Source organism: Ranitomeya imitator, chromosome 5 (assembly GCF_032444005.1).
Source record: "Ranitomeya imitator isolate aRanImi1 chromosome 5, aRanImi1.pri, whole genome shotgun sequence".
In the NCBI taxonomy this organism is placed as follows: domain Eukaryota; kingdom Metazoa; phylum Chordata; class Amphibia; order Anura; family Dendrobatidae; genus Ranitomeya; species Ranitomeya imitator.
The window spans coordinates 656,552,363-656,574,500 of NC_091286.1; the positions used below are offsets into that span (position 1 = coordinate 656,552,363).

General features: G+C 48.0%; 1 protein-coding gene across 1 annotated transcript in view; it reads left to right on the forward strand.

The window, feature by feature from the left end:
- SPATS1 (spermatogenesis associated serine rich 1) overlaps positions 1-22,138 on the forward strand; it is a 137,995-nt gene that overhangs the window by 43,495 nt on the left and 72,362 nt on the right. The window lies entirely within an intron of this gene.

The following is a 22,138-nucleotide window of genomic DNA, read 5'->3' on the forward strand; positions in this document are numbered from 1 at the left end:
CAGCTAAGGTGATGAAAACTAAATCTCCGAGCACTAAAAAATACTCGGAGGTCACCTGAGTGGATCGCCCCCAGACACAGGGCCACGGGTTCTCGGTACCGGGTCTCTCTGGTTCGGTTCTGAGGCTGTCACGGTGGCAAGGCCCGGTCCGCGACCCTGCTAAGGGGTGATGGAATGGCAGCTGGATGGTATAACTTCCCACAGGTGAAGTGTGTCCCCAGGGCTTCCCAGTAAGGTGCATGGTGATGGTGTGAGGTGCAGGCAATAACGAGGACACAGGGTTGCAGTCTCTTTACCTCTTTACTGAAGACTTCAGGATCCTCAATCCAGAGCACGTTTAACAGGGGTATCAGAGACCGGCCAGTCCAATGGGCACATCCAGAGTTTCCTTCGCAGATGGAAATCGTTGCCTAACACTAGCGCCTGTGTGTTGTAGTCCTACCCTGCTGAGCATTCGGAATAGTCCTCACAACTGCTGTTCTTGTTCGTTCGTTCTCTACAGCTCTCTCTCTCTCTCTCTTCAGTTCCAGATGTTACTAGTTTCTCGTCCCTCAGTATGTTTTGGCTAGGACGCACCCGTATGACGGGAAGGCTTGTAGGTCTTCCGGGACCCTAGAGATGCCCCTCTCCCAATGTTGTCCCCTACGTCTGCTTAGGAAATTTAAGGTAGACAGCCAACCTATAATTGACTGTCCGGCGAAGTTTGAAGTAAGGCTTGAAGTCAGTTACTCCTGCGGTGTTCCGGCCACCGACTACGCGCCTCAGTAAGATGTTGCCTCTCTCTCTCAGCACGACTCTTACTGGCTCTCCTTTGTGCTTGATCTCGTTTACACTGTTCCACAATATCCTTCCCTTCGTGTCTCTCTCCTGGATACCGCCGCAGGGTATGCAGGCGTGGTTCCGTTACGTTCTGTTCTGTTCGCTAGGCACCTGCCAGGTTCCCACGCCTGACAGGGACCCACTGTGCCTTCTCCCTGCAACACCCCCTGCCACGGGATGTTGCCTGGTTCCAACCCAGTCAGCTTCTGACTAACTTCCTCCCCAGCCCCTAGTTTTACCAGTGTGAGGAGTGGCCCAATAAATAAAGCCTTTTTCTCCCCCTAGTGGCCGGAGTGTGAAGTGTAATGTGTTCTGGTGATACCTGGTCAGGAGAACTCCTTAGTGCCATCAGACGTACCGCCATTCTCCTTAGCGGCAGAGTGCCATACTGCAACGACCAGGTCTCTGGGGCGCTGCACTCCCTACCCCCCCCCCCCCCCCGGTTAAATCCAGTACTCCTGGACTGGGAAGAAGAACAACAATATAATACAGCAAAAGACATACAAAATTTTTGAAATGCTTAGAACAAGTAAATAGAAAAGGTGCTTCCCTTTATGGGAGGTAAGGACACTTGAACGTTACAAACAAGAAAACAAGATTAAATATTTTTAAATAACATTTTGACTATAAATAACTCTCAGTACCCAGCCGGGTATTCTACTAAGTGTAAACTTTTTGAACAATAAGTTAACTTTCCTTTAAGGGCGTGTACGCTGAACCCACTAAAGGCCTACTATAAAATGCTATATAAATAACTCGGCTTTTCTTTCCGTTCTAACTTCCCCAATGCAGGACCGCCTAGCTCCTTGGCTGGGCCTACTGTCATTGTACCGACCATCTTTCTACAGTTCTCAGGAGGACTCTCTCTCTAACCCCCACGGGTTCACTTTCAAGCTTTCCTGTCCTCAGTCTCTGTCAACATTATCAAACTTTCCAAATTTTTAACATTATTAACGTTTCAACTTTTATTAAGGCAATCATGTAAACATTCCCTTTAAGAGGGATACAAGTCTCTAGTGCAGATTCTCTCTCTGTCTGCAAGTTCACTGCAAGCAAGACCTTCTGCATCATGTCTTTGCAAAGTCTTCTTTTGCTTGTAAAACCAGTAGGGAGCACCTTTAAGAAGGTGCAAACTATATACAAAGCAGTTCTGAATCATTCACCGTCCATGATCCGGCAGTCTTTAAAACAATGATGAACTTGGTGCAACAGTAGAAAAACAGTAGAAAACCATAGGAAACAATAGGGATCCCGGGTAAACAAAGGGATCCCTAGGAGTTAACCCTGGACGGGTTTAGGGTAGCAGCAGGAAACAGTGAACTATATACAATTCGGGTCTCCGAGGTTTATTTCCTTGGCGTTAGTGGCTGTGACAACTCCACCGGCAACAGTGGGCGGGGCCACCCCGCCGGGTACTCGCGGGCACTCGGTGTGGTCACAGGAGATCCTGGGCTCCAGTCAGGGGTCTGGGTGGCGATTGTCCTGGACCTCGCAACAGCCGAGGTGCCAACCACTCCCGAGGTCGAGCTCTCCGCCACCACCGTAGTAACGGTATCCACAGTGCAAGTGGTGGTTTTCACAACAGTGCATGTAGGGGTCACCACTGTGGTCTTGGTGATGGTCGTGGTCCGATCACAAGGGGGTACCCTCGCTATGGGGGACGGCTTCTCCGCCGCTTTGGTTGATGACGTCATGGGGGCTGGTCGCTTGCGCACATTCAGGGCGAACCAACCCCTCTCCCCGAAGTGCTGGGTATAGGTAACTTCGTCCCCCTTGTACAGATCCCGGTCCGGGTGGCCTTCCTTGAGATGGGACTCTACATCCCTCCGGTTTACAAAAACCTTGGACTATAGGTCCGGGTCCTTAATGAAGCCCCATCCTCCACGGAGCCGGAACTCAACAATGGTGCCCTGCCTGCGCGGGGCCTCGTGGGTGGTACTGTCCTTGCGGGCCCGGTCCTTTACTTCAAGGTCTCGCCGGTAGTGGGCTTCCCGCTGGGCCTGGTGCTGTCTCTCCGTCTCCTCCCACCGCCGATCCAGTTGGGCCTGGTATTGCTCCCAGCTAAGGGCCTCCACCATCTCTCCCTCCTGTGTCTGCACCCCGGGGAACCCCATGATGTTCGACCCCAGGTTCACCCAGCGGCACACCGTACGCTCTGCATAGACCTCGCCTGGCATGGTAAGCGGCGAGATTGGGGCCTTGAGGAAGTGCTCCATGCCCGTGGGTTGGTCCCATTGTGGAAGGCGCTGGAGTTTATGGGTCCCAGGGAGAGGGGGCGCCGCGACCGGGCCTATTAGCAGGTCCTCCGCGGCCGGGGTGGGATCGGCGGACTCACCGGTCGATGCGGCTTCCTCCGGTGCGACCGACTCCAACGATGGTGAAGGTTCCAGAGTCAGGAGCTCCTCTGCGGGTACCTATTTGCACGAGGCCTCGGTCTCATGCCGCCACTGGAGAAGCTGCTGCACAAGATCCTCCATCTCGCCCTGTAGAAGACCGGTCCCAGATGTAAGGCCCTGGTCGTGATGCTCATCCGGGTAGCTGGGGGAGCCCTCTGCTTCGACCCCGCAGTCTGGGTCTGAGCGGTCAGCCATGGCGTCCTCCACGTGGGTCGCTTCCTGGTTTCTTTCCCGCTCTCTCCTTCATGGGCGGTTTCATTTCTTGTTCCTCCGCCCTCCATTGAGGATCAGGAGGCGGATCTCTGCTGCTGACGGACACGTCCTCAAGGTGCAGAAATATTTAGACTGGGCGGCCATTATCTTTCGCGCTCTCCAGCTTACTCACGCCCACTTCCATGCCCTTCTTCTTCTCCTGCGCTCCTCGTGGCGCTGCAATGGCAGCAGTTTTGGCGGGAACCTTGCGGCAGATAGCAATACACAGTCCTTGCAATAAATCACAGTCCAACACGTTTCAATCACAGTTCCAAGGCACACATGACCCAATTCTTCAGGCTTAAGTACGATCCTGTTCGTGACGCCAAGTTGGATCGCCCCCAGACACAGGGCCACGGGTTCTCGGTACCGGGCCTCTCTGGTTCGGTTCTGAGGCTATCACGGTGGCTAGGCCTGGTCCGCGACCCTGCTAAGGGGCGTCCAATGAAGGTGGTGGTACAGTCTGTCAGGGGTTCGTGACGCCACCTGTGGTGTTCGGTCAGGGTAACCGACGCTGCTGTGGGGTCCGCTGGGGTGATGGAATGGCAGCTGGATGTTATAACTTCCCATAGGTGAAGTGTGTCCCCAGGGCTTCCCAGTAAGGTGGATGGTGATGGTGTGAGGTGCAGGCAATAATGAGGACACAGGGTTGCAGTCTCTTTACCTCTTTACTGAAGACTTCAGGATCCTAAATCCAGAGCACGTTTAACAGGGCTATCAGAGACCGGCCGGTCCGATGGGCACATCCAGAGTTTCCTTCGCAGATGGAAATCGTTGCCTACCACTAGCGCCTGTGTGTTGTAGTCCTACCCTGCTGAGCATTCGGAATAGTCCTCACAACTGCTGTTCTCGTTCGTTCGTTCTCTACAGCTCTCTCTCTCTCTTCAGTTCCAGATGTTACTAGTTTGTCGTCCGCCTGTATGTTTTGGCTAGGACGCACCCGTATGACGGGAAGGCTTGGAGGTCTTCCGGGACCCCAGAGATGCCCCTCTCCCAATGTTGCCCCCTATTAGGGTTGAGCGAAACGGGTCGAACATTTTCAAAAGTCGCCGACTTTTAGCTAAGTCGGGGTTTCATGAAACCCGATCCGACCCCTGTGCGGGGTCGGCCATGCGGTACGCGACTTTCGCGCCAAAGTCGCGTTTCAATGACGCGAAAAGCGCCATTTCTCAGCCAATGAAGGTAAACGCAGAGTGTGGGCAGCGTGATGACATAGGTCCTGGTCCCCACCATCTTAGAGAAGGGCATTGCAGTGATTGGCTTGCTGTCTGCGACGTCACAGGGGCTATAAAGAGGCGTTCCCGCCGACCGCCATCTTACTGCTGCTGATCTGAGCTTAGGGAGAGGTTGCTGCCGCTTTGTCAGAAGCAGGGATAGCGTTAGGCAGGGTCCATTAACCACAAAACCGCTTGTGCTGCAGCGATTTGCACTGTCCAACACCACCCTCGGTGTGCAGGGACAGTGGAAGTTTTTTTTTTTTTTTTTTTCCCCTCAGCGCTGTAGCTCATTGGGCTGCCCTAGAAGGCTCCCTGATAGCTGCATTGCTGTGTGTACGCCGCTGTGCAAACCAACTGCTTTTTTCAAAGCACAAATCCTCTTGTTCCTTCCTTTCTGCACAGCTATCTTTTTTGTTTGTCCACACTTTTTATTTCATTTGTGCATCAGTCCACTCCTTATTGCTGCCTGCCATACCTGGCTGAGATTACTGCAGGCAGGGAGATAGTAGCTGCCTGCCATACCTGGCTGAGATTACTGCAGGCAGGGAGATAGTAATTGTAGGACATTCCCTGTTTTTTTTTTTTTTTTTTTTTTTTGGTGGGAGATTAAGATTGGCAATTTGGCATTTCTGCTAGAGTGCCATCCCTGTGTGTGCCATCTCTCTCACATAGTGGGCCATAGAAAGCCTTTTCATTTTTCTGTATTTTTTTTTGTGGGGTGTATAAATTCTCCCTGATAAAAATACAGTGGGAGATTAATATTGGCCTTTGGGCTTGTGTGCCAGTCCTGAGTGTGCCATCTCTCTCACAAATAGTGGGCCATAGAAAGCCTATTTTATTTTTTTTTGGGTTTTATAAATTCTCCCTGAAAAAAAGGGAGATTAATATTGGCCTCTGGGCTTGTGTGCCAGTCCTGAGCGTGCCATCTGTGCCAGCCCTGAGCGTGCCATCTCTCTCACAAATAGTGGGCCATAGAAAGCCTATTTATTTTTTTTTTTGGTTTTATAAATTCTCCCTGAAAAAAAGGGAGATTAATATTGGCCTCTGGGCTTGTGTGCCAGTCCTGAGCGTGCCATCTGTGCCAGCCCTGAGCGTGCCATCTCTCTCACAAATAGTGGGCCATAGAAAGCCTATTTAATTTTTTTTTTTGTTTTATAAATTTTCCCTGAAAAAAGGGAGATTAATATTGGCCTCTGGGCTTGTGTGCCAGTTGTGAGCGTGCCATCTGTGCCAGTCCTGAGCGTGCCATCTCTCTCACAAATAGTGGGCCATAGAAAGCCTATTTAATTTTTTTTTTGGTTTTATAAATTTTCCCTGAAAAAAGGGAGATTAATATTGGCCTCTGGGCTTGTGTGCCAGTTGTGAGCGTGCCATCTGTGCCAGTCCTGAGCGTGCCATCTCTCTCACAAATAGTGGGCCATAGAAAGCCTATTTAAATATTTTTTTGGTTTTATAAATTCTCCCAGAAAAAAAGGGAGATTAATATTGGCCTCTGGGCTTCTGTGCCAGTCCTGAGCGTGCCATCTGTGCCAGTCCTGAGCGTCCCATCTCTCTCACAAATAGTGGGCCATAGAAAGCCTATTTTTTTTTTTTTTTGGGTTTTAGAAATTCTCCCTGGAAAAAAAAAGGGAGATTAATATTGCCCTTTTGGGCTTGTGTGCCAGTACTAAGCGTTCCATCTCTCTCTCTCTCTCAGTCAGTGGGCCATAGAACGCCTATTTTTGGTTTTATTTGTTTTCTAAATTCTCCCTGAAAAAATCATTTTATTTTATTTGGTTTCTAAATTCTTCCTGATAAAATCATATTTTTTTTATTATTTTTTTTTCTAAAGTCTCCCTGAAAAAAAAAAAAAAAAACAGTGGGAGATTAATATTGGCCTTTCTGCTTGTGTGCCAGTCTTGACTCCTGGGTGCGTCATCTCTCAGTCAGTGGGCCATAGAACGCCTATTTTTGGTTTTATTTGTTTTCTAAATTCTCCCTGAAAAAATCATTTTATTTTATTTGGTTTCTAAATTCTTCCTGATAAAATCATATTTTTTTTATTATTTTTTTTTCTAAAGTCTCCCTGAAAAAAAAAAAAAAAAAACAACCAAAAAAAACAGTGGGAGATTAATATTGGCCTTTCTGCTTGTGTGCCAGTCTTGACTCCTGGGTGTGCCATCTCTCTCTCTCTCTCTCTCTCTCTCTCTCTCTCTCCAATTGTGGTCCATAGAAAGCCTATATTTTTTTTCCTTGATTTGGGTTCTAAAATCTACCAGAGAAAATAACTACATCAATCATTGGTAGAAAAATATTGGCCTCTGGGCTTGCGTGCCACTCCTGACTCCTGTGTGCGTCATCTCTCAGTCAGTGGGCCATAGAACGCCTATTTTTGTTTTTATTTGTTTTATAAATTCTCCCTGAAAAAATCATTTTATTTTATTTGGTTTCTAAATTCTTCCTGATAAAATCATATTTTTTTTATTATTTTTTTTTCTAAAGTCTCCCTGAAAAAAAAAAAAAAAAAACAAACAAAAAAAACAGTGGGAGATTAATATTGGCCTTTCTGCTTGTGTGCCAGTCTTGACTCCTGGGTGTGCCATCTCTCTCTCTCTCTCTCTCTCTCTCCAATTGTGGTCCATAGAAAGCCTATATTTTTTTTCCTTGATTTGGGTTCCAAAATCTACCAGAGAAAATAACTACATCAATCATTGGTAGAAAAATATTGGCCTCTGGGCTTGTGTGCCACTCCTGACTCCTGTGTGCGTCATCTCTCAGTCAGTGGGCCATAGAACGCCTATTTTTGTTTTTATTTGTTTTATAAATTCTCCCTGGAAAAATCATTTTATTTTATTTGGTTTCTAAATTCTTCCTGATAAAATCATATTTTTTTTATTATTTTTTTTTCTAAAGTCTCCCTGAAAAAAAAAAAAAAAAAACAAACAAAAAAAACAGTGGGAGATTAATATTGGCCTTTCTGCTTGTGTGCCAGTCTTGACTCCTGGGTGTGCCATCTCTCTCTCTCTCTCTCTCTCTCTCCAATTGTGGTCCATAGAAAGCCTATATTTTTTTTCCTTGATTTGGGTTCCAAAATCTACCAGAGAAAATAACTACATCAATCATTGGTAGAAAAATATTGGCCTCTGGGCTTGTGTGCCACTCCTGACTCCTGTGTGCGTCATCTCTCAGTCAGTGGGCCATAGAACGCCTATTTTTGTTTTTATTTGTTTTATAAATTCTCCATGGAAAAATCATTTTATTTTATTTGGTTTCTAAATTCTTCCTGATAAAATCATATTTTTTTTATTATTTTTTTTTCTAAAGTCTCCCTGAAATAAAAAAAAAAAAAAAAAAAAAAAAACAAAACCCCCCAAAAAATGGGAGATTAATATTGGCCTTTCTGCTTGTGTGCCAGTCTTGACTCCTGGGTATGCCATCTCTCTCTCTCTCTCTCTCTCTCTCTCTCTCCAATTGTGGTCCATAGAAAGCCTACATTTTTTTTCCTTGATTTGGGTTCCAAAATCTACCAGAGAAAATAACTCCATCAATCATTGGTAGAAAAATATTGGCCTCTGGGCTTGTGTGCCACTCCTGATTCCTGTGTGCGTCATCTCTCACTCAGTGGCCCATAGAAAGCATATAGTTTGTTACATTTGTTTTCTAAATTCTCCCTGCAAAAATCTATTTTTTTTTTTTTGGGGGGTTTCTAAAGTGTTCCTGAAAAAAATAAAAATAAAAAAAAAATAATAGTGTGACATTAATATTAACATTTGTGCTTCAGTGACAGTCCTGCGTGTGGGGCATCTCTCTAATTTGCAGCCACCAAAAAAAGAGTGTGTAACATTGGGCCTGATTTTCGCTGTGGTCTCACCAACCTGTAAAGGGGTAGCTAAATCATACTGAAGTTATAGCTCACCGTGTAAGTTGTGTGACTGCAACAAATAACGTTAGTTTGGTTACGTTTTTAAAACAATGAGGAAGTCTAGTGGAAGAGGTCGTGGCCGGGGGCGTTCATTGTCAGCTGGTAATGAGGGTAGTGGTAGTGGTGGAGCATCAGGTGGTCGTGGGGAAAAAAATATTGCACCTAAGTCTGGAGCTGTGGAGCCAGGTTCGTCGTCCGGCTACACAAGGCCTCGAACGCTCCCTTTTCTGGGATTAGGAAAACCGCTTTTAAAGCCGGAGCAGCAAGAGCAAGTTTTGGCTTATCTTGCTGACTCAGCCTCTAGCTCTTTTGCCTCATCTCGTGAAACTGGTAAAAGTAAAAGCAGCGCGTCGTTAGTGGATGTTCACGGTCAGGGACAAGTCACTTCCTTGTCCTCTTCAGCAAAAACAACAACAGAGAAGAATGCAGCAGGCGACACAACGGGTTACTCCATGGAGCTCTTTACACATACCGTCCCTGGCTTAGAAAGTGAAGCAGTTAACAGTCCATGCCCATTACAAATTGAATCTGACATGGAGTGCACTGACGCACAGCCACAGCCAGACTACTATGCTGGTCCTTTGACTCAGACCACAACATTGCCCTCGCAGGGTGCTGATCAAGAATCAGACCCTGATGAGACTATGTTGCCCCATCACGAACGCTATACCACCGAACGACACGGTGACACAGACGAAGTTGCGCAGGAGGTACAAGAAGAGTTATTAGATGACCCAGTTCTTGACCCCGATTGGCAGCCATTGGGGGAACAGGGTGCAGGCGGCAGCAGTTCTGAAGCAGAGGAGGAGGAGGGGCCGCAGCAGGCATCAACATCGCCACAGGTTCCATCTGCCGGGCCCGTATCTTGCCCAAAACGCGTGGCAAAGCCAAAACCTGGTGGAGGACAGCGTGGCCATCCGGTTAAAGCTCAGTCTGCAATGCCTGAAAAGGTATCCGATGCTAGAAAGAGTGCAGTCTGGCATTTTTTTAAACAACATCCAATTGATCAGCGCAAAGTCATCTGTCAAAAATGTTCTACTTCCTTAAGCAGAGGTCAGAATCTGAAAAGTCTCAATACTAGTTGCATGCATAGACATTTAACCACCATGCATTTGAAAGCTTGGACTAACTACCAAACGTCCCTTAAGGTTGTTGCACCCTCGGCCAATGAAGCTAGTCATCAACGCAACATCCCTTCCGGCAGTGTAGGACCACCATTTAGCGCACCACCTGCTGTATCTGTGCAGGTATGTTTGCCAGGCCAAAGCAGTCAGGGTCAGGGAATCACCAGTTTCGTAGTAGGAAACACTGCATCTAGGGCACCGGCGGCAACAATACCATCTCCCACCGTCTCTCAGTCTGCCATGTCCACCGGCACCCCCGCTAGTTCCACGATCTCCAGCTCTCCAGTCCAGCTCACCCTACATGAGACTATGGTTAGAAAAAGGAAATACTTAGCCTCGCATCCGCGTACACAGGGTTTGAACGCCCACATAGCTAGACTAATCTCGTTAGAGATGATGCCCTACCGGTTAGTTGAAAGCGAAGCTTTCAAAGACCTGATGGACTACGCTGTACCACGCTACGAGCTACCCAGTCGACACTTTTTTTCCAGAAAAGCCATCCCAGCCCTCCACCAGCATGTTAAAGAGCGCATCGTCCATGCACTCAGGCAATCTGTGAGCACAAAGGTGCACCTGACAACAGATGCATGGACCAGTAGGCATGGCCAGGGACGTTACGTGTCCATCACGGCACACTGGGTAAATGTGGTGGATTCAGGGTCCACAGGGGACAGCAAGTTTGGGACAGTTCTGCCTAGCCCACGGTCTAGTAAACAGTTGTCTGTAGCCGTTCGCACCCCCTCCTCCTCCTCCTCCTCCTCGTCCTCCTGCAGAAGCAAGAGCTCGTCCACAGACCGCAGTCGCACAAACACTCCATCCGCACCTGCCACTGTTGCACACCAGGTCTCCCATTATGGGGCAGCTACTGGCATACGTCAGCAGGCTGTATTGGCTATGAAGTGTTTGGGCGACAATAGACACACCGCGGAAGTTCTGTCCGAGTTCTTGCAGCAAGAAACGCAGTCGTGGCTGGGCACTGTAGATCTTGAGGCCTGCAAGGTAGTGAGTGATAACGGAAGGAATTTCATGGCTGCCATCTCCCTTTCCCAACTGAAACACATTCCTTGCCTGGCTCACACCTTAAACCTGGTGGTGCAGTGCTTCCTGAAAAGTTATCCGGGGTTATCCGACCTGCTCCTCAAAGTGCGTGGACTTTGCGCACATATCCGCCGTTCGCCTGTACACTCCAGCCGTATGCAGACCTATCAGCGTTCTTTGAACCTTCCCCAGCATCGCCTAATCATAGACGTTGCAACAAGGTGGAACTCAACACTGCACATGCTTCAGAGACTGTGCGAACAGAGGCGGGCTGTTATGTTTTTGTGGGAGGATACACATACACGGGCAGGCAGTAGGATGGCAGACATGGAGTTGTCAGGTGTGCAGTGGTCGAAGATTCAAGACATGTGTCAAGTCCTTCAGTGTTTTGAGGAATGCACACGGCTGGTTAGTGCAGACAACGCCATAATAAGCATGAGCATCCCCCTAATGCGTCTGCTGATGCAAAGTTTGACGCACATAAAGGATCAGGCGTCTGCACCAGAGGAAGAGGAAAGCCTTGATGACAGTCAGCGATTGTCTGGTCAGGGCAGTGTACATGACGAGGTACCGGGCGAAGAGGAGGTGGAGGATGAGGAGGATGATGGGGATGAGTATATTTTTAATGAGGAAGCTTTCCCGGGGGCACGGGAAATTGGTGGCGTGGCAAGGCCGGGTTCTGGTTTTTTGAGGGACACAAGTGACGTAGATTTGCCTGCAACTGCCCCTCAACCAAGCACAACCGCAGATTTGACAACGGGAACTTTGGCCCACATGGCGGATTATGCCTTGCGTATCCTCAAAAGGGACACACGCATTACAAAAATGATGAACGATGACGATTACTGGTTGGCCTGCCTCCTTGATCCTCGCTATAAAGGCAAATTGCAAAATATTATGCCACATGAGAACTTGGAACTAATATTAGCAACAAAACAATCAACTCTTGTTGACCGTTTGCTTCTGGCATTCCCTGCACACAGCGCCCGTGATCGTTCTCACACGAGCTCCAGGGGCCAGCAGACCAGAGGTGTTAGAGGGGCAGAAATCAGAAGTGGCGTTGGCCAGAGGGGTTTTCTGACCAGGTTGTGGAGTGATTTTTCTATGACCGCAGACAGGACAGGTACTGCAGCATCAATTCAAAGTGACAGGAGACAACATTTGTCCAGTATGGTTACAAACTATTTTTCATCCCTTATCGACGTTCTCCCTCAACCGTCATTCCCATTTGATTACTGGGCATCCAAATTAGACACCTGGCCAGAATTGGCAGAATATGCATTGCAGGAGCTTGCTTGCCCGGCAGCTAGTGTCCTATCAGAAAGAGTATTCAGTGCTGCAGGTTCAATACTAACAGAAAAAAGGACTCGTCTGGCTACCCAAAATGTAGATGATCTAACCTTCATTAAAATGAACCACAACTGGATTTCAAAATCTTTTGCCCCACCCTGCCCGGCTGACACCTAGCTTTCCTATGAAAAGGTCTTGCCTGTGGACTATTCTGAATGACTTTTCCAATCTCGTAATTTTCTTCACCTGATTGTCCAGCATACGACATGTTTCCACCTCACGAAATGGCCAAACTCCCCACACGGGGCCGTGCTATCGCCACTTTGCGCTTGGACCCTTGAGAGTGCTGTTTGTCTGAAGAGGTGGGTGTGGCCGCTTTTGGTCGACGGCACTGCCACTGGGTCCCTCATAGTACAATAAAGTGTCTCTGGCGGTGGTGGTGCGCACCCAACGTCAGACACACCGTTGTAATATGAGGGGCCCTGTGCCTGTACCGCCGGCCACAAGACAGTTCCCCCCCCAGCTCAAACAGTGCTCTACCACTAGCAAAATTATCTCTCACAGCTTCACCAATGTGTAGTCTAGGCGCTGACATCCTTCAATGCCTGGCACTGACAATACCATTGTTTTGACATTTTTGTTATGTTAGGCCTTCGAAGCCTGTCTGCGGTCCCTTCTTTCTACAACTACTACACTGACCAGGCCACTGCTGGCCGTGTTACCCTGGAACCAATTTAAAAGTGCCTACAGTCAGCCCAATTTTGTTATGTTAGGCCTTCGAAGACTGTCTGCCGTCACTCCTTCCACTAGACTTCCACTGACCATACACTGCTGCCCATGTACCCCTGGAACCAATTTAAAGTGCCTACAGCCAGCCCAATTTTGTTATGTTAGGCCTTCGAAGCCTGTCTGCGGTCACTCCTTCCACTAGACTTCCACTGACCAGACCACTGCTGCCCGTGTACCCCTGCAACCAATTTAAAAGTGCCTACAGCCAGCCCAAGTTTGTTATGTTAGGCCTTGGAAGCCTGTCTGCGGTCACTCCTTCCACTAGACTTCCACTGACCAGACCACTGCTGCCCGTGTACCCCTGGAACCAATTTAAAAGTGCCTACAGCCAGCCCAAGTTTGTTATGTTAGGCCTTCGAAGCCTGTCTGCGGTCACTCCTTCCACTAGACTTCCACTGACCAGACCACTGCTGCCCGTGTACCCCTGGAACCAATTTAAAAGTGCCTACAGCCAGCCCAAGTTTGTTATGTTAGGCCTTGGAAGCCTGTCTGCGGTCACTCCTTCCACTAGACTTCCACAGACCAGACCACTGCTGCCCGTGTACCCCTGGAACCAATTTAAAAGTGCCTACAGCCAGCCCAAGTTTGTTATGTTAGGCCTTGGAAGCCTGTCTGCGGTCACTCCTTCCACTAGACTTCCACTGACCAGACCACTGCTGCCCGTGTACCCCTGGAACCAATTTAAAAGTGCCTACAGCCAGCCCAAGTTTGTTATGTTAGGCCTTCGAAGCCTGTCTGCGGTCACTCCTTCCACTAGACTTCCACAGACCAGACCACTGCTGCCCGTGTACCCCTGGAACCAATTTAAAAGTGCCTACAGCCAGCCCAAGTTTGTTATGTTAGGCCTTGGAAGCCTGTCTGCGGTCACTCCTTCCACTAGACTTCCACTGACCAGACCACTGCTGCCCGTGTACCCCTGGAACCAATTTAAAAGTGCCTACAGCCAGCCCAAGTTTGTTATGTTAGGCCTTCGAAGCCTGTCTGCGGTCACTCCTTCCACTAGACTTCCACAGACCAGACCACTGCTGCCCGTGTACCCCTGGAACCAATTTAAAAGTGCCTACAGCCAGCCCAAGTTTGTTATGTTAGGCCTTGGAAGCCTGTCTGCGGTCACTCCTTCCACTAGACTTCCACTGACCAGACCACTGCTGCCCGTGTACCCCTGGAACCAATTTAAAAGTGCCTACAGCCAGCCCAAGTTTGTTATGTTAGGCCTTCGAAGCCTGTCTGCGGTCACTCCTTCCACTAGACTTCCACAGACCAGACCACTGCTGCCCGTGTACCCCTGGAACCAATTTAAAAGTGCCTACAGCCAGCCCAAGTTTGTTATGTTAGGCCTTGGAAGCCTGTCTGCGGTCACTCCTTCCACTAGACTTCCACAGACCAGACCACTGCTGCCCGTGTACCCCTGGAACCAATTTAAAAGTGCCTACAGCCAGCCCAAGTTTGTTATGTTAGGCCTTGGAAGCCTGTCTGCGGTCACTCCTTCCACTAGACTTCCACTGACCAGACCACTGCTGCCCGTGTACCCCTGGAACCAATTTAAAAGTGCCTACAGCCAGCCCAAGTTTGTTATGTTAGGCCTTCGAAGCCTGTCTGCGGTCACTCCTTCCACTAGACTTCCACAGACCAGACCACTGCTGCCCGTGTACCCCTGGAACCAATTTAAAAGTGCCTACAGCCAGCCCAAGTTTGTTATGTTAGGCCTTGGAAGCCTGTCTGCGGTCACTCCTTCCACTAGACTTCCACTGACCAGACCACTGCTGCCCGTGTACCCCTGGAACCAATTTAAAAGTGCCTACAGCCAGCCCAAGTTTGTTATGTTAGGCCTTCGAAGCCTGTCTGCGGTCACTCCTTCCACTAGACTTCCACAGACCAGACCACTGCTGCCCGTGTACCCCTGGAACCAATTTAAAAGTGCCTACAGCCAGCCCAAGTTTGTTATGTTAGGCCTTGGAAGCCTGTCTGCGGTCACTCCTTCCACTAGACTTCCACTGACCAGACCACTGCTGCCCGTGTACCCCTGGAACCAATTTAAAAGTGCCTACAGCCAGCCCAAGTTTGTTATGTTAGGCCTTCGAAGCCTGTCTGCGGTCACTCCTTCCACTAGACTTCCACAGACCAGACCACTGCTGCCCGTGTACCCCTGGAACCAATTTAAAAGTGCCTACAGCCAGCCCAAGTTTGTTATGTTAGGCCTTGGAAGCCTGTCTGCGGTCACTCCTTCCACTAGACTTCCACTGACCAGACCACTGCTGCCCGTGTACCCCTGGAACCAATTTAAAAGTGCCTACAGCCAGCCCAAGTTTGTTATGTTAGGCCTTCGAAGCCTGTCTGCGGTCACTCCTTCCACTAGACTTCCACAGACCAGACCACTGCTGCCCGTGTACCCCTGGAACCAATTTAAAAGTGCCTACAGCCAGCCCAAGTTTGTTATGTTAGGCCTTGGAAGCCTGTCTGCGGTCACTCCTTCCACTAGACTTCCACAGACCAGACCACTGCTGCCCGTGTACCCCTGGAACCAATTTAAAAGTGCCTACAGCCAGCCCAAGTTTGTTATGTTAGGCCTTGGAAGCCTGTCTGCGGTCACTCCTTCCACTAGACTTCCACTGACCAGACCACTGCTGCCCGTGTACCCCTGGAACCAATTTAAAAGTGCCTACAGCCAGCCCAAGTTTGTTATGTTAGGCCTTCGAAGCCTGTCTGCGGTCACTCCTTCCACTAGACTTCCACAGACCAGACCACTGCTGCCCGTGTACCCCTGGAACCAATTTAAAAGTGCCTACAGCCAGCCCAAGTTTGTTATGTTAGGCCTTGGAAGCCTGTCTGCGGTCACTCCTTCCACTAGACTTCCACTGACCAGACCACTGCTGCCCGTGTACCCCTGGAACCAATTTAAAAGTGCCTACAGCCAGCCCAAGTTTGTTATGTTAGGCCTTCGAAGCCTGTCTGCGGTCACTCCTTCCACTAGACTTCCACAGACCAGACCACTGCTGCCCGTGTACCCCTGGAACCAATTTAAAAGTGCCTACAGCCAGCCCAAGTTTGTTATGTTAGGCCTTGGAAGCCTGTCTGCGGTCACTCCTTCCACTAGACTTCCACTGACCAGACCACTGCTGCCCGTGTACCCCTGGAACCAATTTAAAAGTGCCTACAGCCAGCCCAAGTTTGTTATGTTAGGCCTTGGAAGCCTGTCTGCGGTCACTCCTTCCACTAGACTTCCACTGACCATACACTGCTGCCCATGTACCCCTGGAACAAATTTAAAAGTGCCTACAGCCAGCCCAAGTTTGTTATGTTAGGCCTTCGAAGCCTGTCTGCGTCCCGTTCTTTCAACTACAACTACACTGACCAGGCCACTGATGGCCGTGTTCCCCTGGAACCAATTTTAACTTGCCTACAGCCAGCCCAATGTTAGGCCTTTGATGCCTGTCTGCCGTCACTCCTTCCACTAGGCCTCCACTGACCTGTCTATTGCTGCCCGTGTACCCCTTGAACCAACATCATTAAATATAAAAAAAATTAATTTGATTATAAAAAATAAGATCGTGTTGAGATCTCAAATGCAGACATTTTAACAATCAAAACAAACACACAACAAATATCTGGAACTGTACTACAAAGGTCCAACAGCTACAATTTCTTTCTCCTGCAAGAAGTTAACTGAAAGTTTTTTGGAGTTGTTAACACAGATATGGCATCCACCGAGTGTTGTCCTGTCGCGTCTCCTTTAAATTATTTCCAATAAGATGTTAAACTATTAATTTAATAAAATCAATAATTAAAAAAATAATTGAGTAAGTCAAAAGCACATTGCAAATAAACATTAATTACAAATCAAGAAGCATGGCGCGTCCGAGGGTGAGTAGATACCGAATAAGAATATAATCACCCTCGGACGCGCAATGCTTATTTACAACAGCCTTCCATCCTAAGAATCAGCCCTTCCGTGGTGTAGAGAGAGGTTGTGTTACACTCCAAGGTGTTCCCCAGGTTGCCTTTCCTGAGCTTCGATCTTCCGGCTCTCGTTTGGTAGCTGTTGGAAACTACGCTGCATTAGGCCTACTAATTGTGTATGGGTGAAACAGTGGCGCATCTGCGGTCCCTCCTTCCACTAGGCCTCCACTGACCTGTCTACTGCGGCCCGTGTACCCCTTGAACCAACCTAATAAAATATTTAAAAAATTAATTTGATTATAAAAAATAAGATCGTGTTGAGATCTCAAATGCAGACATTTTAACAATCAAAACAAACACACAACAAATATCTGGAACTGTACTACAAAGGTCCAACAGCTACAATTTCTTTCTCCTGCAAGAAGTTAACTGAAAGTTTTTTGGAGTTGTTAACACAGATATGGCATCCACCGAGTGTTGTCCTGTCGCGTCTCCTTTAAATTATTTCCAATAAGATGTTAAACTATTAATTTAATAAAATCAATAATTAAAAAAATAATTGAGTAAGTCAAAAGCACATTGCAAATAAACATTAATTACAAATCAAGAAGCATGGCGCGTCCGAGGGTGAGTAGATACCGAATAAGAATATAATCACCCTCGGACGCGCAATGCTTATTTACAACAGCCTTCCTTCCTAAGAATCAGCCCTTTCGTGGTGTAGAGAGAGGTTGTGTTACACTCCAAGGTGTTCCCCGGGTTGCCTTTCATGAGCTTCGATCTTCCGGCTCTCGTTTAGTAGTTGGTGGAAAAGTACACAGCATTAGGCCTACAAAATGGGTATGGGGTGGAGAGAGATGGTGTGTTACACTCCAAGGTGTTCCCCAGGTTGCCTTTCCTGAGCTTCGATCTTCATGCTCTCGTTTAGTAGGTGTCGGAAAGTAGGCTGCATTAGGCCTACAAATTGGGTATGGGGTGGAGAGAGATGGTGTGTTACACTCCAAGGTGTTCCCCAGGTTTCCTTGCCATTGCTTCGGTCTTCCGACTCTCGTTTAGTAGTTGGTGGAAAAGTACACAGCATTAGGCCTACAAAATGGGTATGGGGTGTAGAGAGATGGTGTGTTACACTCCAAGGTGTTCCCCAGGTTTCCTTGCCATTGCTTCGGTCTTCCGACTCTCGTTTAGTAGTTGGTGGAAAAGTACACAGCATTAGGCCTACAAAATGGGTATGGGGTGGAGAGAGATGGTGTGTTACACTCCAAGGTGTTCCCCAGGTTGCCTTTCCTGAGCTTCGATCTTCATGCTCTCGTTTAGTAGGTGTCGGAAAGTAGGCTGCATTAGGCCTACAAATTGGGTATGGGGTGGAGAGAGATGGTGTGTTACACTCCAAGGTGTTCCCCAGGTTTCCTTGCCATTGCTTCGGTCTTCCGACTCTCGTTTAGTAGTTGTAGAAAAGTACACAGCATTAGGCCTACAAAATGGGTATGGGGTGGAGAGAGATGGTGTGTTACACTCCAAGGTGTTCCCCAGGTTGCCTTTCCTGAGCTTCGATCTTCATGCTCTCGTTTAGTAGGTGTCGGAAAGTAGGCTGCATTAGGCCTAAAAAATGGGGAATGGGGTGGAGAGAGATGGTGTGTTACACTCCAAGGTGTTCCCCAGGTTTCCTTGCCATTGCTTCGGTCTTCCGACTCTCGTTTAGTAGTTGTAGAAAAGTACACTGCATTAGGCCTAAAAAATGGGTATGGGGTGGAGAGAGATGGTGTGTTACACTCCAAGGTGTTCCCCAGGTTGCCTTTCCTGAGCTTCGATCTTCATGCTCTCGTTTAGTAGGTGTCGGAAAGTAGGCTGCATTAGGCCTACAAATTGGGTATGGGGTGGAGAGAGATGGTGTGTTACACTCCAAGGTGTTCCCCAGGTTTCCTTGCCATTGCTTCGGTCTTCCGACTCTCGTTTAGTAGTTGGTGGAAAAGTACACAGCATTAGGCCTACAAAATGGGTATGGGGTGGAGAGAGATGGTGTGTTACACTCCAAGGTGTTCCCCAGGTTGCCTTTCCTGAGCTTCGATCTTCATGCTCTCGTTTAGTAGGTGTCGGAAAGTAGGCTGCATTAGGCCTACAAATTGGGTATGGGGTGGAGAGAGATGGTGTGTTACACTCCAAGGTGTTCCCCAGGTTTCCTTGCCATTGCTTCGGTCTTCCGACTCTCGTTTAGTAGTTGTAGAAAAGTACACAGCATTAGGCCTACAAAATGGGTATGGGGTGGAGAGAGATGGTGTGTTACACTCCAAGGTGTTCCCCAGGTTGCCTTTCCTGAGCTTCGATCTTCATGCTCTCGTTTAGTAGGTGTCGGAAAGTAGGCTGCATTAGGCCTAAAAAATGGGGAATGGGGTGGAGAGAGATGGTGTGTTACACTCCAAGGTGTTCCCCAGGTTTCCTTGCCATTGCTTCGGTCTTCCGACTCTCGTTTAGTAGTTGTAGAAAAGTACACTGCATTAGGCCTAAAAAATGGGTATGGGGTGGAGAGAGATGGTGTGTTACACTCCAAGGTGTTCCCCAGGTTGCCTTTCCTGAGCTTCGATCTTCATGCTCTCGTTTAGTAGGTGTCGGAAAGTAGGCTGCATTAGGCCTACAAATTGGGTATGGGGTGGAGAGAGATGGTGTGTTACACTCCAAGGTGTTCCCCAGGTTTCCTTGCCATTGCTTCGGTCTTCCGACTCTCGTTTAGTAGTTGTAGAAAAGTACACAGCATTAGGCCTACAAAATGGGTATGGGGTGGAGAGAGATGGTGTGTTACACTCCAAGGTGTTCCCCAGGTTGCCTTTCCTGAGCTTCTATCTTCAGGCTCTCATTAAATTGTGGTTAAATGGAACAACTGCATTTGGCGTACTAGTTGGTTTGGGGCCTACTATCGGTGTCTGCCACTCCTTGCTGTTCTCCTCCACTGAACAAAGCTGTGCCGCCTGTTTACTACGGTTGCCAATTTTGAACTGCATTTCGACTACTTACTGATTTGGCCCTACTCTCTGTGTCAGCCTCTCATTCCAGTTGTCCTCCACTGCAATGCCCCCTGGTTATTCCTGTGTTACCAATTTTGAACTGCATTTAGCCCACTTTCTTCTTTGGGCCTATATCTGTGTTTCCACTTCATCGTGCCCATTGCCCAGCCAGTGATAGATGAGTCTGCTGGTACATTGACCCATAACGCAACATTCCCCGTGCACGCTACACAACAACATTGTGACCCTGCTGAAAGTCAGGTTGCTCTTCCCGCATACCATACCACCTTACACGGGGACAAAGAGGAAGGTGCAGATGAAAGTGCAGGTTCCTTCATCAGGTGGGGGGAGGAATACTAGTTGGCGACGTCACTGGCACAGGGCCTCTCATAGTACGCAAAAGTGTTGCTGCCGGTGGGAGGCGCCCCCGCCGTGCAAACACACCGCTGTACTTTGAGGGGCCCTGTGCCAGTGCCAATGCCAACGAGTGGGCCCCCCCTGCTTGCTCAGGTTCACAGCACTTGCAAAGTTGAAATACTTACCTCTCCCTGCTCCACTGCCGTGACGTGGTCCAGATTTCCTGGGCCCACTAATTACTTGAACCAGCCCTACCCCCCACAACTTTAGCCAAATGACCCCCAATTTCAAATGCCTTCCAATTATTAGAAGGTAAATTACGCTTGACAAGCTTCATTAAGAAGAATGGATGGTTTTGACATTAAAATGGGCACTCTAGGTGTTTTCCTGGCCCCCACTCACTGCCGACTATGCTGCCCCATTGACTTGCATTGGGTTTCGTGTTTCGGTCGATCCCGACTTTACGTCATAATCGGCCGATTTCACTCGACCCGACTTTGGACATAGTCGGGTTTCGCAAAACCCGGCTCGACTCTAAAAAGGTCAAGGTCGCTCAACTCTACCCCCTATGTCTGCTTAGGAAATTTAACCCCTTAATGACAGCCAATACATCTTTTAACTGACCTGAGAAATAAGAGAATAGCCTCCCCATACATGTGACAATCCAGTAGCTGTTGGCTGTACACTATAGCTGACAACTTGCTGCATCAGCCACGATCAGTGTTTGCACCGTCCAACTCTGTTTAACCCCTTAGATGCTGCTGTCAATAGTGACTACATCATATAAATGGTTAACAGAGTGTGGGCGCTTCCTATTTTTAACCAAATTGGTGCCCTCAGATCTTGATTTTGTGGTCCTGATGTTTGCCATGGCAATTCATGACCAAATAGCGGCCTTAGAGTCTGATTGCTGTAGTAATCTGTTCAGAAGTTAGAGACATTTAGGTGGTAAAAATGCACATTTTCATTTCTATCATGCCACTTTGCATTAATTCCTGTAAAGCACCTGAAGAGTTAATAAACTACCTGACTGCAGTTTTCAATATGTCAGGCGGTGCTGTTTTTAAAATGGTATCACGTTTGGGGATTTCCCAATATATGAGACCCCTAAAGTCACTTCAAACATGGATAAGTCCATAAAAAAATAAATTTTGTAAATTTCCTTGAAAAACTGAAAAATTGCTGCTACAGGTCCTTCTCAAAAAATTAGCATATAGTGTTAAATTTCATTATTTACCATAATGTAATGATTACAATTAAACTTTCATATATTATAGATTCATTATCCACCAACTGAAATTTGTCAGGTCTTTTATTGTTTTAATACTGATGATTTTGGCATACAACTCCTGATAACCCAAAAAACCTGTCTCAATAAATTAGCATATTTCACCCATCCAATCAAATAAAAGTGTTTTTTAATAACAAACAAAAAAACCATCAAATAATAATGTTCAGTTATGCACTCAATACTTGGTCGGGAATCCTTTGGCAGAAATGACTGCTTCAATGCGGCGTGGCATGGAGGCAATCAGCCTGTGACACTGCTGAGATGTTATGGAGGCCCAGGATGCTTCAATAGCGGCCTTAAGCTCATCCAGAGTGTTGGGTCTTGCGTCTCTCAACTTTCTCTTCACAATATCCCACAGATTCTCTATGGGGTTCAGGTCAGGAGAGTTGGCAGGCCAATTGAGTACAGTAATACCATGGTCAGTAAACCATTTACCAGTGGTTTTGGCACTGTGAGCAGGTGCCAGGTCGTGCTGAAAAATGAAATCTTCATCTCCATAAAGCATTTCAGCCGATGGAAGCATGAAGTGCTCCAAAATCTCCTGATAGCTAGCTGCATTGACCCTGCCCTTGATGAAACACAGTGGACCAACACCATCACTGACTGTGGGGACTTGACACTGGACTTCAGGCATTTTGGCATTTCCTTCTCCCCAGTCTTCCTCCAGACTCTGGCACCTTGATTTCCGAATGACATGCAAAATTTGCTTTCATCAGAAAAAAGTACTTGGGACTAGGGTTGAGCGAAACGGGTCGTTCATTTTCAAAAGTC